We start from the raw sequence: 14,497 nt of genomic DNA on the forward strand, positions 1-14,497 counted from the left end.
GTGTCTGAGCGGCAGTCCCTTTGGGACTGGGCGGCATAGAAGTATAAATAAATAAATAAATAAATAAATAAATAAGAAAAAAATCCCTTTTTTAATTAGAAGAAATTAATAATAAAACAAAACCAAAATCTATTATTATTACTATCTTCCCTTTTTCCATCCCTGTCTCCTCCCCCCTTCTCTGTGTGTGTGTCTCTCTGTGTGTCTGTCTGTGTGTGTGTGTGAACTCTTGAACCATTTCCAACAGGTGAGCTATTGGAAATGGTTCAAGAGTTCACACACACACACACACAAGGCTGGGGTTTTTTTTCTCTGTTATTATTTGGGTGCTTTTTACCATATGCTTTAAATCAAGAGTCATTTCTCCCCCTCTTGCTCTCTCTCTCTTTTTCTCTCTTTCTCTCTCCCCCTCTTTCTCTCTCTTGTTTTCTTTCTATTGCTTTCTTTCTCACTCTTTCTATTTCTCTTGCTTTCTTTCTCTTCTCTCTCTTGCTAACTCTCTCTCCCCTCTTTCTCCCTCTCTCTCTTAGTTACTTTCTCCCCCCCTCTCTCTGTCAGCGAGGGGGCTGCGAGAGCGCTTTCTCCGAGCGCTTTGGGAACGCCTGCCCTGCCTCTACTGCAGCCCCCTTGCTGAAAGTCCGGGACGAAAGTGCTCCCAGCGAGGGGGCTGCGAGAGGGGTGGGGTGGGCCTTCCTGAAGCACGTGGAGAAAACCCTCTCACAGCCCCTTCGTTGGGAGCACTTTTGCCGAGCCAGCCCCATCGCAGCTGCCTCTCTGTTCCAGCCCCGCCCTCTCAAAGAGTGGGGCTGCCACGTCCTGGCCAATTGCATCCCTCTTGCCAGGAGCACGGATGAGGACGAGGAGAAGAAGCTGCAGCGACCACCGAGGGAGAAGTCTCGCCCAAGGCAGGAGGCGGCGGAGGAGGAGAGGGGCGGATCGGTGGGCAGGGGGCAGGACCGAGAGGCCAGGAGCACGAGGGGACCGGAGGCACCATGGAGAGGCAGGGGCGGCCGCGGCTCCCTTCTACTGCCAGCGCCTCCCCGCCTGCCCCCCCCGCGGGCTGGCAGGGGTATGGGGAGCGCACGCCCAAGGAAAAGGGTGCATGGGGGTATTTTGGAGTGCGCATGTGCGCACGTGCGCAGGTTACAGGGAACGGTGCTCTGGATTCTTCTGATCCAGACATCATATTGCGTAAGTACTTCTGCAGCAAAGTCTTTAAAGATCTGAAAAGCCTCAGATTTTTGTTTCATTAGAAACAAAACCATTTCTAGAATAACTATCGACAATAGTCAAGAAATACTTACAGTTACCTTTAGTAGGCCGAAATGGATCGACAATGTTGGTGTGGACCAAATAAAAAATGCGTGTAGACAAACATAGGGTATGTTTGGCAACCAGAGCTGCCTTGGACTTTGCAGATTTGCAAATTTTACAATCTAAATGAACTTTGCAATCACTATCAACTTTAAAACCATTTACAAATTCAGGCATCTTTGCTAAAACTGGATAAGATGCGTGGCCCAAACGACGATGCCATCTATGAACACACCTGGAATGAAAAGATTTGTTTGTTAATGCAGGTTTAACATTTAAAACATCATTGGGAACCTCTTGGACTTCATTGGCTTTAAGAGCCTTTGTATCTATGGTGGCAGCAGGACCTGTGCCTTCGCTCTTTGGAACTTTTATACTTACATCAACCTTTGGAGGAGGATTTGGCTTTAAGTAATAAACACCCCTAATAGGGATACCATTAATGAGGATTTTGACATCTTTCACGATGTAAGCTTCTGTTAGTGTATGAGTCACCTTAGTCCCAAAATCTTCATTCAGGCGGTACACGCTGAGTATGTTGCCTTTGGCACTTGGAACGTAGAAAACATGCGAGATGAATTTGTCCAATTCTTTTACGTAGACAGTTCCTTCTCCAACTTTACACAGATGAGCTGCTACAGCAACCACTTCTTTGACGTCAGTCTTGTGAAATTCTGTGAAAAATTCCTTCTGGAATTTGTGAACGGCTGCTCTGCTGTCCAATGTCCATAAGTGATGAATGTCATACTGTGGACTCTTGTCTGGAACACTGTTAAGTAGGAGAGTGTTGACATAAACACGTTTCTCACCTTTTGAGTCTCGTTGAGCTGATCTGGAATTACTGGAGCCTCGGCCTCTGGATCCTCTTGAACGTGTTCCTCTGGGCGGAGTAGGATATGAAGGAGATTCAGAATCACCAGATTGAGAACTTTGGGGATCGTTGGATTGAGAGCGTTGAGCGTCATCTCTCTTAGGTTGTTTCTGGCATGAATATCTCGAAGTGTAGCCCTATTGTTGATAGCTTTTAGTCAATGTAGGTTTGTATACAGACGACATAGGTCTGAGTTTAGTGTGCATAAGCCCTTCTTCAGTTAGCAGCTTACAGAGTCTCTGAGTAGTTCTATGGGCTAATGGCATGCTGTTAAATTTAAAAACAGCTTCTTTCCATTCATGACTGAGGGAATTTATGATAGCAGTGTTTAATTGCATTGAATCGATGTTATAGCCACGCCCTGTTAAGTCTTTGTGCATTGCTAACATCTTAGATAAATGTGGAACAATTTTCTCTCCAGGCTTTAATTTTGCTGAATAAAGATCAGAGATTAACAGGAATGTTCCTTCTTCTGAAACTGGTCTAAAAAGTTCGTTGAGGGACTCTAATAATTCTCCTGCAGTAATATCATGTGGGAATCTTACTGATAAATCTGAATCCAAAGACAAGAATGAGGAGAGTTGCCCTAATGTTTGATTACCTTTCTTCCTCAGTACATTGTCTAATTGGAGGATCAAAAGCCATATGATCCACTTGTTGAATGATTAAAATCAATCTCATCTCATGTAGCCAGGTTTTATAATTATGTCCATTGCTTTTCAATTTTGACTCACCTTTCAGCGTTGCTAAAGCAATTGCTTGTCTTGTAGATGCAGCTGGCAGGGCTGCTGGTTGCTGTACGTGTGGTACAGGAACTGGTGGCAATTGTACTGGCTGAGGTGCCTGGACTGGCAGTGGTAGCTGAACTGGCAATGGTGGTTGAACCGGCAAGGGTGGTTGCCTCTGTTGCTGTGCAGGACGAGCTGGAATTTGTGGGCGCTGGTCCCTTTGCATCTGTGCAGCTTGAGTTGCCTGTGATGCTTGTGGTTGAACAGCAGATTGATTAAATACAATATCTCTCATGCGTTTCTTTTCATTTTGAAATCTCTGAAGAAAATCCTTCAGTTCAGCTGTAGGCTTAAATTTAAAATCATGCAATCCACTAGAGGCCACTGCAGGATAATTTTTGAGAGTTTCTTTTTCCTGAAGAACTTGGGCGGGATGAACCCCCCTTTTTAGGGCCTCTTGAGGAATCTCTTTGTTCTGAGACATGGGATGATAACTCTCTCCCAGCGCATGCTAATATTGGATGTCTATATCACCAGACACAGACATCCTTTTTCCTGTAGACATGGCCTCTTGGTAGCCTTCACATTCCTGCGCATACTCTTTTTGTTTGATGAAGAAATGTCCGAACTCACTTTTTAAAACATTCATTTGAAGTTCTTTGAGTTCCCTTAATTGCTGTCTATAGGCATATAAGTAATCCATTCATTTATCATGTACCTGTTTCTGCTTTAATGTTATTGAATCTTCAAGACTATCGAGATAGGTACAATACAATTGTATGTCCTGGATGCTTTGTTCACAGTGAGCAATAGTAGCACTGACTCTATCTTAATCAGAAAGTGATTCTCTGCTCCGAATGGAGCTTTGAGATTTTTTATCATCAAAGTGCTTAGTTTTGGCCTTTGCCTTTAAGGGAAGCTGACCACTTTGAGAAAAGCTGGTACTAGGAGATTCAGAACGGACAAGGGTAGCTTCCTCTATGTCACATTCTTCACTAGATTTATGGCTAGCATGCTCTGAAATCTTTTCGGCCGTTTGACCAAATAAGGCTTCCTCCCCCTCTTGCAGTAAATAACTTTGAGAACTTACGGTTTCTTGAGGGGCTGTTCGAAGAGATTTTTGCTCTTCCATAACGAAGTTTTTCTCTTGAGAAGTGTGGATGAGATGCTTCAGGTCTGCAAATTGTTCATTTGAGATCCCATCTATGAAGGATTGGGAGAAGAGTTTCTTCTTCCGCTTGGCTGGCATTACAATGAGCACAGTAGCTATTATTTATAGTCAGCCAAACTCTGCCTACCATGTCAGATTTTTGTGGATAAATCACAGCCCACATGAGCTATGATGAATCAAATCTGGAGGCGACGGATAAAGTTACAGAAACGGCTTCAAAACGAAGTTACTTTTATTAATAAAAACAATAAACAGCTTTGCCTGGTCCCAGGCTCTGACTGTATGTCTACATTGCTAGAGAGTTAGAGGAAAGATGGAGATTCTGCTTTTTATTCGGAGAAGAAGGGAAGTGATGCTGGCTATCTAGACAGGATTTACATCATAATGGGTGGAGCTAGATTAACATACACAGAGTTAACTATTTAATTACTGAATGTCTCTGAATGTCTCTGGGGCTGGCAATACACAGCATGACAAGGTGGACTTATTCGCCACACACTACAACAACTAGGTGCCTCGATTCTATTCCCGGTTTCCATCCCCGGGAGCCGACCAAGTCAACGCACTCCTCTCGCCATGGCTGCTATATGCCTTTCCTCCAATCTGCTTGATACCCAGAGTAATCTCCAAGATCCTCTCAGAACGAGTGGAGGTGCTCCTATTTGCTCCGTTCTGGCCCAGATGACCATGGTTCATGGACCTGATGGACCTGTCAATCTCCCCTCCATGGAGGATCCCATACAGCAGGCTCTCCCTCACACAAGGGTCAATAGTTCACCCAGATCCTCAGTGGTGGAGAATTACCATGTGGCAATTGAAGGGGACCACTTGAGGAAGGAACATCTTCTGGAAAAAGTCATTCATACTGCTCGGCGGCCATCAACAACTCGCATATACCAAGCAACCTGGACAGCTTACTGTAGGTTCTGCAGGACTCAGGGAGTCCCACCTCGCTCGTCTTCCATTCTTCACCTTCTAGACTTCCTACAGAAGGGACTCGACAAAGGATTGACCGCCAATACTCTACGCAGACAAGTGGCAGCTATAGCCACCATCTTAAGACCAGACCCTCTCTGCCCAATTTCACATACCCATGGGTAAAGGATTTTCTCCGGGGGGCCTCAAACCTTTCCCCACCAGTCATCCATCGTTTTCCATCCTGGGATTTGCCTTTGGTCCTACAGGCTCTTACAGGACCTCCGTTCAAACCACTAAGGGAGGTCACAGTTCACCTTCTATCAGTTAAGGTGGCCTTCCTGGTGGCCATAACATCAGCGCGCAGAGTATCAGAATTATCGGCATTGTCAGTTCGTCCGGACCTCTGTGTTTTCCATCTGGACAGGGTAACTCTACGATTGGATCCCAGTTTCTTGACTAAGATCAACACTAGATTTCACAGGTCTCAGGACATAGTTCTGCCTGATTTTTGCACCCATGGATCTCACCCATCAGAGCTCCGCTGGCATAAAGTAGACATTCGTAGGGCATTGAAGATATACGTACAGCGTACAAACACCTTCAGGAAATTGGAGGATCCATGGGTAACAAGGTATCCACCAAGACAATCAGTAGATGGATCCGCTCTTGCATCATAGAAGCATATAAGACATGTTCTACACCTTTACCAGATCGGGTCACAGCCCACTCTACCAGGAGTGCAGCCACTACTGCTTCCTGGACCACACAAGCTCCAATCGAGGACATTTGTCGGGCCGCAACTTGGTCGGCCCCCACGACCTTCATAAGACACTATCACCTACGCAAAGCCGTATCAGAGAATTTGCCTCTGGAACTGATCATAACAGGAAACGCTCACAGCAATGAAACGAACGGCTGTCTAGAGGAGGTATTCCGAGTAGGTATATGGTATTGCTAGCTGTTTTGAACAACTTCTTGTTGCCAAGAATCGAAAAACGTGTTCTCTCCCAAAATGAAAAATGGAGGGTACAACAGAATTAGGGGTGGTAGTCTGATTCTGAAAATGGAATTGCTAGCTGTTTGGAGAATTTCATGTTTTGAAGCATTTCAGGTGTGAGAACCTTTTTGGTGCCCAGGGAAAAAACCCTTCTGATGCCATAGTCGAAAAAACTTTTGAGTCCCAAAAATAAAAACTCAGGCTAGAAGCTGATTATGGGTGGTATTCGGAGAATGTAAAGTGGTTTTGAAGAATTTCATGTCATTGGTGCCCAGAGAAAGAAGCTTCTGATCCCATAGTCGAAAAACCTTTTCAATCCCAAAATCAAAGCCTGACGCTAGAAACCGATTAGAGGTGGCACAATTTCAAGTCTAAGAACTTTTTTGTTACCCAGGGTAAAAATATTCTGATGTCATACTCGAAACAGTCCCAATATAAAAAATTGAGGCTAAAAACTGATTAGAGGCGGTATTCCGTAAATGGTATTGCTAGCTGTTTTGAAAGCCGTATCAGAGAATTTGCCTCTGGAACTGAACATAAGACAGCAAACAAACGAACGGCTGATTAGAGGTAGAATTCCAAATACGAAAATGGTATTGCTAGCTGTTTTGAACAATTTCATTTTTTGAACAATTTCATGTCTAAGAACTATTTTTGGTGTCCAGAGAAATCAAAACCTGACGCTAGAAACCAATTAGAGGTGGTATTCCGAGTAGGTAATTTGTATTGGTAGCTGTTTTGAAAGCCGTATCAGAGAATTTACCTCTGGAACTGAACATAAGACAGCAAAAAAATGAACGGCTGATTAGAGGTGGTATTACGAATACAAAAATGGTATTGCTAGCTGTTTTGAACAATTTCATGTCTAAACTATTTTTGGTGCCCAGGAAAAGAAGCTTCTGATGCCATACTCGAAAAACCTTTTCAGTCCCAAAATCAAAACCTGTGGCTAGAAACCGATAAGAAGTGGTATTCCAAGTAGGTAAATGGTATTGGTAGCTGTTTTGAACAATTTCATGTCTAAGAACTTTTTTGTTCCCCAAGATAGAAACATTCTGATGCCATACTCGAAACAGTCCCAATATCAAAAACTGAGGCTAAAAACTGATTAGAGGTGGTCTTCCGAGTACGTAAATGGTATTGCTAGCTGTTTTGAAAGCCGTATCAGAGAATTTGCCTCTGGAACTGAACATAAGACAGCAAACAAATGAACGGCTGATTAGAGGTGGTATTCCAAATACGAAAATGGTATTGCTAGCTGTTTTGAACAATTTCATATTTTGAACACATGGATGGTACAACAGAATTAGGGGTGGTAGTCTGATTCTGAAAATAGTATTGCTGTTTTGAAGAATTTCATGTTTTCAACAATTTCATGTCTAAGAACTTTTTTGGTGCCCAGGGAAAATACCAGAATCAAAAAAAACATTTTGGCCAGAATCAAAAAGCTTGTTCTCTCTCAAAATGAAAAACGGATGGTACAACAGAATTAGGGGTGGTAGTCTGATTCTGAAAATGATATTGATGGCTGTTTTGAAGAATTTCATGTTTTGAATCATTTCATGTTTTGAAGAATTTCATGTCTGAGAACCTCCTTCGTGCCCAGGGAAGAAACCTTCTGATGCCATAGTTGAAAAACCTTTTCAGTCCCGAAATGAAAAACAGGCTAGAACCTGATTAGAGGTGGTATTCCGATGACGTAAAGCGGTTCCCGATGAGTACCCAAAGCTGTATCAGAGAATTTGCCTTTGGAACTGAACATAACAGGAAACGCTCACAGCAATGAAATGAACGGCTGACTAGTAGATAAATGGTATTGTTAGTTGTTTTGAAGAACATCATGTTTTGAACAATTTCATGTCTAAGAACTTTTTTGGTGCCCATGGAATATACCAGAATTTTGCCCAGAATCAAAAAAGCATTTTCCCCAGAATCGAAAAACGTGTTCTCTCCCAAAATGAAAAATGGATGGTACAACAGACTTAGGGGTGGTAGACTGATTCTGAAAATGGAATTGCTAACTGTTTTGAATAATTTTATGTTTTAAAGAATTTCAGGTCTGAGAAACTTTTTGGTGCCCAGGGAAGAAACCTTCAGATACCATAGTTGAAAAACCTATTCAGTCCCAAAATTAAAAACCGAGGCTAGAAGCTGATTAGAGGTGGTATTCCGAGTATGTAAAGCAGTCCCCGATGAGTTAACCAAAGACATAAGAGAGTTTGCCTCTAGGACTGAACGTAACAGGAAAAGCTAACAGGGCCAACAAACAAACGGCTGATTAGAGATGGTATTGTGAGTATGTAAGTGGTAATGCTAGCTGTTTTGAACAATTTCATGTTTTGAAGAATTTAAATTCTAAGAACTTTTTTGGTGCCCAGGGAAATTACCAGAAATTTGCCCAGAATCGTAAAACCATTTTGCACAGAATCGAAGAACTTGGTCTCCCCTCAAAATGAAAAACGGGTGGTACAACAGAATTAGGGGTGGTAGTCTGATTCTGAAAATTGTATTGCTAGCTGTTTTGAAGAATTTCATGTCTGAGTACCTTTTTGGTGCCCTTTCTGATGCCATACTCGAAAAACCTTTTCAGTCCCAAAAATAAACACCGATGGTAGAAGCTGATTAGAGGTGGTACTCCGAGTAAGTAAAGTGGTCCCCGACGAGTTAACCAAAGTTGTAATATACCTCTGGGACTCAACATAACAGGAAAAGCTCAAAGCAATCATAGGAATGGCTTACAGGTGGTATTCCGAGTAGGTAAATGGTATTGCTAGCTGTTTTCAACAATTTCATGTTTTGAAGAATTTCATGTCTAAGAACTATTTTTGGTGCCCAGGGAAAGAATATTCTGATGCCATACCACCTCTAATCAATTTTTAGCCTGTTTTTGATATTGGGTCATGTCAAAGAAGAGCATGAAATTGTTCAAAACAGCGATACCTTTTTCGTATTTGGAATACCATCTCTAGTCAGCCGTTAGTTTCTTTGCTGTGTTAGCTCTTCCTGTGACATTGAGTCCCAAAGGCAAATTCTGTGGTGCGGCTTTGGATACTCATCGGGGACTGCTTTAACCTACTCGGAATACCACCTCTAATCATCTTCTAGCCTCAGTTTTTAATTTTGGGACTGAAAAGGTTTTTCAACTATGGCATCAGGTTTCTTCCCTGGGCACCAAAAAGGTTCTCGGACATGAAATGCTTCAAAACATGAAATTGTTCAAAACAGCTACCAATACCAATTACCTACTCAGAATGGCACCTCTAATCAGTTTATAGCCTTAGGTTTTCATTTTGGGACTGAAAAGGTTTTTCGAGTATGGCATCAGAATGGATACTCGTCAGGGACTGCTTTACGTAGATTCGGTGTTTATTTTGGGGAAACAAAAGGTTTTTCGACTATGGCATCAGGAGGATTTTTTCCCTGGGCACCAAAAAGGTTAGACATGACATGCTTCAAAACATTAAATTCTCCCAACTGCTAGCAATACCTTTTTCAGAATAAGACAACCACCCCTAATTCTGTTGTACCATCTGTTTTTCATTTTGAGAGAGAACAAGTTTTTCGATCCTAGCCAAAATGGTTTTTCAATTCTGGGCAAAAGTCTGGTAATTTCCCTGGGCACCCAAAAGGTTCTTAGACATGAAATTGTTCAAAACATGAAACTGTTCAAAACAGCCACCAATGCCAATTACCTACTCGGAATGCCACCTCTAATCAGTTTATAGCCTCAGGTTTTCATTTTGGGACTGAAAAGGTTTTTCGAGTATGGCATCAGAAGGTTCTTTCCCTGGGCACCAAAAAGGTTCTCAGACATGAAATGCTTCAAAGCATGAAATTCTCCAAACAGCTAGCAATACCATTTTCAGAATCAGACTATCACCCCTAATTCTGTTGTACCATCCGATTTTCATTTTGAGAGAGAACACGTTTTTCGATTCTGGGCAAAATGGTTTTTCGATTCTGGAATAAATTCTGGTATTTTCCCTTGGCACCAAAAACGTTCTTTGACATGAAATTCGTCAAAACCAAAAATTGTTGAAAACAGCTATCATACCAGTTGTAGAATCAAACCATCACCCCAAATTTTGTTTTTACAGAGAAAAAGGTTTTCGATTCTGAACAAAATTCTGGTACTTTCCCTGGGCACCAAAAAAGTTCTTACACATGGAGTTCTTCAAAACATGAAATTGTTCAAAACAGCTACCAATATCAATTAATACCACCTCTAATCGGTTTCTAGCGTCAGTTTTGATTTTGAGACTGAAAAGGTTTTTCAAGTATGGCATCAGAAGCTTCTTTCTCTGGGCACCAAAAATAGATCATGAAATTGTTCAAAACATGAAATCGTTCAAAACAGCTAGCAATACCATTTTTGTATTCGGAATACTACCTCTAATCAGCCGTTTGTTTATTTGTTGTCTCTGATACGGCTTTCAAAACAGCTAGCAATACCATTTACATACTCGGAATACCACCTCTAATCAGTTTTTAGCCTCAGTTTTTGATATTGGGACAGTTTCGAGTATGGCATTACCATTTTCTTACTCTGAATACCATCTCTAATCAGATGCTAGTCTCAATTTTGATTTTGGGACTGAAAAGGTTTTTTCCCTGGGCAACAAAAAAGTTCTTAGACATGAATTTCTTCAAAACATGAAATTGTTCAAAAACATTTTAAATACTATATTCAGAATCAGACTAAAACCGCAAATTCTGTTCTACCATCCATTTTTCATTTTGAGAAAGAAAAAGATTTTCGATTCTGGAGAAAAAAAATTTTCAGTTATGGCCAAAATTTGGGTATTTTCCCCATGCACCAAAAAAGTTCTTAGACATAAATTCTTCAAAACATGAAAACGGTTTTGAACACTTTCATGTTTTGAAGAACGTCATGTCTAAGAACTTCTAAAAATGGTATTGATAGAGATGGTATTCAGAGTAAGAAAATGGTATTGCTTCCTGTTTTGAACACTTTCATGTTTTGAAGAATTTCATGTCTAAAAACTTTGTTGGTTGGGGTTGGGGAAGGGGTTGGGGTTGTGTTTTGGGATGGGGTTGGGGTTACGGTTAGGATTGGCTTAGGGTTAGGGCGACGGTTAGGATTACAGTTAGGGCTTGGTTAGGGTTAAGGTTGGGGGAGGGTGAGGGCAAGGGTTAGGACAATTCTACTCTGCAGACAAAGAAAGGTTTGTACCTCAACAGACATTTTCGCAACAAGTACCCCAACCAAGTCAAGGGGTGCAATTCTCACAGGTACAACCGCCTCAAGTTCCTGCTACGCCCGTGCAACCGGTGCAAATTCTACTTCAGTCGGCTCAGCCATTATTGGCACCACGTCCTCAACTACAGCAACAGATGCCGGCTGCAACTCAAGTGCAATTTTCTGCCTTGCCGCCATTAAAAGAAGTCATTAATTTGGAACGCAGGAGTCCCAGTAACTCCAAATCAGCTCAACGAGATTCCGAAGGCGAATCACACTCTACAATCAATACCGTGCTTCTTAAAAATGTTCCTGATTCAAATTGTGAGTACAGCACAAAACATTTATGGACTTTAGATAGTGGAGCTGCTTTTCACATTACTCACCAAAGAGAACTTTTTACTGAATTACATGGGTCTGACATAAAGGAGGTGTATGGATTTTCAAATAACCTATCCCGAGTCGAAGGAGAAGGAACTATCTACATAGATGAACTGGACCAGATGATTCCACGCGTTCTCTACATTCCAAAATCTGAAAGCAACATACTCAGCCTTCATCGCCTAAACAAAGACTTAGGCTACAAAGCTATGCTCCTGAACTATGATATCCATATTATTAGAAATGGAACTGTTGTCGCACATGCCATTCCGATTGGTGGTGTTTTCTACCTGAAGCTGATTTTTCGTTCACTGGTAGATGTAAGTATAAGCATTCCAAACCATGAAAGCGCAGGCCCAGAGAGAAAACCTGCTGCTATTATAAAATCAGAGGCTCATAAAGCCAATGAATCTCATGATGTTGCAAATGCTAAACCTGTACTAACAAATAAACCTTTTCATTCCAGGTGCATCCACCGTTGGCATCGTCGCTTGGGCCATGCTTCATATGATGTTTTATCCAAGATGCCCGAGTGTGTGAATGGTTTCAAAGTCGATAGTAATTGTCCTATTTATCTCGACTGTTTTGTTTGCAACAAATCTAAATCAAAGGCTGCCCCCATTGCTAAGCATGCCCTTCATTTGTCTTCATGCATTTTTGATTTGGTTCATACCGACATTGTCGGTCCATTTCGGCCTACTAGGGGTAACAATAAGTATTTCTTAACTATTGTTGATAGTTTTTCTAGATATGGTTTTGTGTATCTAATGAAACAGAAATCAGAGACGTTTCAGATCTTTACAGACTTTGCTGCAAAGGTCGACACTCAATTCGGTGTCCGTATCAGAAGAATCCAAAGTGATCGTGGCGGTGAGTTCATGTCTCAGCGATTCCAGAACTGGATGAGACGCAAAGGAATACGGCACCAAGCTTCAGCCCCTTACACTCCTCAGCACAACGGGATTGTTGAGAGACGCCAAAGTGTTTTACAGACTACATATCGCTGTCTCCTAGAAGACGCTGATCTCGACAATGCTTACTGGGGCGAAGCACTAAGGTATGCAAACTACCTTGTTAATCGTACTTGGAGCAGTGTTTTAAAACAAACTCCGACATTCAAAACCTTCACATTTTTGGCTCGTATGCCATGGTTAACATTCCACTGGCTCAAAGAAAGAAGGGCGGTCCAGTGGCAGAAAGATTGAGATTTATAGGTTTTGATGATAGTTCCAAGTACTACAAATTTACTGACTCTAACTACAGAGATGTTATTTCCAATTCAGCAAAATTTGAGGAAGATACAAATTGGTCTAGAATACACAGTAATGATACTTCAGTTTATTTTCCTAAAGATGTCCAAGGTACAGCGCAACCTGATTCTCAGATAGCTGTTCCAGATGTTCCAGATGTTCCTGATGTACAGTCTTCACCAGTCGCAGATGATGTTACTAGCGATGTAAATGAAGACGGAGATGACCAAAATGAATGGACCACGGTTCTCAGACGTTCCAAGAGAACCACAAAAGGAGTTCCTCCTCAGAGATATCAAGCGCAAGTAGCTCAAAAACTGTTTCTTGTTATTTGCAACAATGTTTTACTCCCTCCTGATAATTTTCATCCAATAAGACATTTACCTGAACCTGAACAAGAAAAATGGTATGATGCCATGCAAGCTGAACTTGACAGTTTAAAGAAACTTAAGGTGTACAAACACGTTGACCCTCCAGACGACAAAAGAGTTATTGGTACACGATGGGTCTACAGAATTAAGTGAAAGCCAAACGGTGAGGAACTATACAAAGCAAGATTAGTAGCACAAGGCTTCGCTCAGACTTTTCCTGATGATTACACTGATACTTATTCACCTACTGTCAGAAATGAAAGTGTCAAAATCGCCTTAACAACTGCCGCTACCCTGAATTTAGAAGTTTTCCAGTTCGATGTCGAAACTGCTTATCTGAATGCTGATCTAGATGAAGAAATCTACGTGAAAGGCGCACCCGGATTCCAGGACCAGGAAGGACGTGTCTGGCGCCTGCAAAAGAGTCTGTACGGATTGAAACAATCTGGTTTAATGTGGCATAGATGTCTAATTGACAAGCTAAATTCAATGGGCTTTATTAAGTCCGACTCTGATCAATGCGTGTTTACAAAAGGGCAAGGTAATGTTTATGAAATTGTTTTTGTTTATGTTGATGATATTGTTTACATTGGTCCAAATCAATGTATGAGTGAGATTTTTGCAAAAGGTTTAGAAAAACACTCTACACTGAAAAGCTTAGGACACATTCATGATTACTTAGGAGTTCAGATTCAGAAAACTCAGAAGGGGTTTAGCCTCTCACAAGCAAACAAGATTGATCAACTTTTGCAACAATGCAACATGGCTGATGCACGCCCATGTCAGTCTCCAATGCAGACAGACTTTTACAAGTTGACATACCAAAACAGTCCTTTGTTTAAGGACCAAACACTTTATCGCTCAGTCATTGGGTCAGTGTTATACATTAGCAGTTGGACAAGACCCGACATTTCACTTAGTGTGAATTTGTTGTCATGACACGTAGGCAACGCAACTACATTTCATTGGACATGCATAAAGAGATTGCTCAGATACATGAAGCACATGATGGACATGAAGTTGTTCCTGGAACCAGAACACAACAAGTATCCTGAATTGATTTGCTATGCAGATTCCGATTGAGCGAGTGACATTGAAACTCGTCAAAGTACTTCTGGTTTTATAATGTTTTTGAATGGTTGTCCAATTTATTGGAAAGTTAGAAAGCAGAAATTTATTTCTTGTTCCTCCACTGAGTCCGAATATGCTTGTGTTTCTGACGGTTGTAATGATTTAATCAATGTTTCTGCTCTCATTAATAGTAGCTGGGCTGATCCAATGAAGCCAATTGTTATT

This window comes from Erythrolamprus reginae, chromosome 6 (assembly GCF_031021105.1).
Source record: "Erythrolamprus reginae isolate rEryReg1 chromosome 6, rEryReg1.hap1, whole genome shotgun sequence".
Taxonomy (NCBI): domain Eukaryota; kingdom Metazoa; phylum Chordata; class Lepidosauria; order Squamata; family Dipsadidae; genus Erythrolamprus; species Erythrolamprus reginae.